Source organism: Pezoporus wallicus, unplaced genomic scaffold, assembly GCF_028554395.1.
Source record: "Pezoporus wallicus isolate ANWC-B61680 ecotype Strahan unplaced genomic scaffold, APGP_CSIRO_Pwel_v1 contig_818, whole genome shotgun sequence".
Classification (NCBI taxonomy): domain Eukaryota; kingdom Metazoa; phylum Chordata; class Aves; order Psittaciformes; family Psittacidae; genus Pezoporus; species Pezoporus wallicus.
The window spans coordinates 379,231-381,915 of NW_026636248.1; positions in this window are offsets into that span (position 1 = coordinate 379,231).

Sequence of the window (2,685 nt, forward strand, 5' to 3'; positions counted from 1 at the left end):
AATCAAAGTTATTCCTGCCCCAGGTGCTGTCTCCAAGCACAACTGCTACTGACTACAAACAGAAAGACCGTTAGGAAAGGCCACAACTTCCAACATACCCCCCCAGCTTGGGCATTTCACAGGTTACAGAGCTCTCACTGAGCTTCCCAAAAGGTGAAGTGTTTTATACGAAGGGATAGAAAAAGTGCAGGAGTAGGAGACATCTCAGCTGTATGGCATCTTTTCTGCTCTCCCATACCACTAAAAGCAGACTTTTAGGGTTCAGACTTCTCCAATTAAACAGTTGAAAACAAGTGTAGGCCCATACAATATTATGATAATTTTTAATAAGTAAGAGATCCTGATTTCACCTTCATCCACACCCTCTGAAGTGTTTAACACTCACCTTTCAAGCTTTGTAGCAACAGGTTACATGGACACTCAACAACAACAGATACAGCTAGCATTGGTATTGGTACTGTAAATTACCTAGCAAAGATACTGGGATGAAAAACGTTCCTAAATTTTTACAGTCACAGAAGACACCAACAGCATTCATGCCAGAACACATGAAGGGTGGGGAAACAGCAAAACAGAACTTGCTGCACCTCTACTCTGTTGTGCTGATAAAACTTGAATGCTTAGCATCTCTTAGAGATGAATGAATCCATCAAACAACATATTAGAAATGAAAATTCAACCATTATTGTGTTTAAAAAAATAAAAATTTTTAAGTTCTTAAACCAGAGACAGACCTCACATCTCCTATCTTAACTCTTTCCTTTAGGCAATAAGCTCCTTGGAAATACTGGTGAGCAAGTCTAAACTGGACAAGGCAACATCCACCCCAAAGTAGATGACACATGCCTGAAGGATGCAGGTTATCAGCACTGTTTCTTCATGTTTCACCAGGTCATGGATAATAAATCCATGGGATGCAGGCATTTACCCAGCAAGTACTATAAGTACCATTTTGGTACTTGGGATGGGGAGAAACATTGCACAAAGCATCTCTTTACATTCACTAATGTGAATTCTGGGTTACCATAACAAGCAACAAGGCAGTTCATCTTAGTCCCAGGATCTTACTACTAAGGTAGTAAAACCCAAAATGTTTTTCTGTTTTGGATGTGGTACAGCCAAGGCAATAGGAAGGATGTTCACATCACTCCAGCTGGTATCTTAAAGCCTATTTTGGTTAATGACACTGCTGGCGCAACCCCAGCCTTCCACCACACCAGTGCGACACAAAGCATGCCGAAAAGTCTGTTACTGGGCTGCAAAACTAAACAGCTTTAGCTGGTGCAAGCAGAGCTGTTCAGAGGCTGCAGGTTCATTTCTCAAAAGACAGTTATTTTGGCTGACTGCGTTGAGAGATTGTATTCAAACAGCAGCTAGAAAGACACTGAAGAGCAGTAGAAAGATACAGCATAGTCAGGACACGAGGACTATCCTTCAAAGTAAGAAGTGCAAACTAGTGCATGTGAAATCGCAGATTCAGCCTTTTGCATTGTGCATAGGAAAGGGGAAGACCAGAGGATCTGGAGCTTTGGGAAGGGCAGTGTTACAGGCCTTTATTTTATATCAGCCCAGAAAAAAAAGCAGCAATCCCCCCTTGATGTGGACAAAGGAGTCTCATGTCTTGCCAACTCTAGTCAGAGCTACTTAAGCTAAAGGGACAAATATTAACTCTAGAAAATGACAATGTAATGGCAACGGCAGCTTCTTGCTGTTTTCTGTTCTGGCATTAGCCTGCCTGATCTTCTCTAGAAGGAACAGGTTCAGCCTCCTGAAAGATATCCAGTCATGAAACAAACCCTGGCAGAGCGTGTGCTTGTTACGAAGGTATGTTGTGTGCAGGGGATTATTTCTTCAACTCCAATCCACGCAGCAATCTGAGGTCAGTTTTGTAAGATAAGTGGACAGAAATACAAATCTTAGAAACAGGGCATGTTCACACAAATTCAGTAAGATGCACTAGAACCAGCACTGTGTCTGTAATAGCATTAGAAGCAGTTTGTGAAGAGCAACTGTAATTTTGGGAACTCTGTCAGAGCAGAGGATGATGTTAAATAGTATGGTTTACCTGCTACTCACTTTCAAGAGACTGTGGATGCTATTTTGTCTACTCCTAACATTGCTTGCCGTACTTTGAGCTGTCTTAGTTACCGGTTGTAAAAATAATTTCTCCAGCTTCACTTGCTGTTTTCTCCGCAATGCTCCAAGCTTCTTGCCATCCACAATCTCCAGCTTGCCATCAGGCATCTGGCCAATATTCAGTAGATCCCTTTGTGATTTCACCTTTGTTATCCAGAATTGGGTGGCTCTGATTTCAAGACAATAGTTCCCACATTGCTGCATGCTCACAAGAAACCGCACCTGAGCACATGCCATGCCAGGTACATAGGACTCTGGAGTACCTTTTCAGACACGTGCAATGTATCAGTTGGAAAGAAGTGAGGAGATTCTTATCCTACTGAGCAACATTTTACTTGGAATCAATCATTAAATGCTTTTACACTTGATAAAGGTATTAGCAGAATATTCAAAGCCATATATGCAACGGTGGCTAAATTCAGGGTATTTAAGTTCATTTTTTATTTCTTTGATATTTAATGGACCCATCATGAAATTTTGCAGAAAGCTTAATCATGTCAGAGGGGCCAAAACTGGACCACTCAGTGTATATTTCTTTTAAGCAAAAAA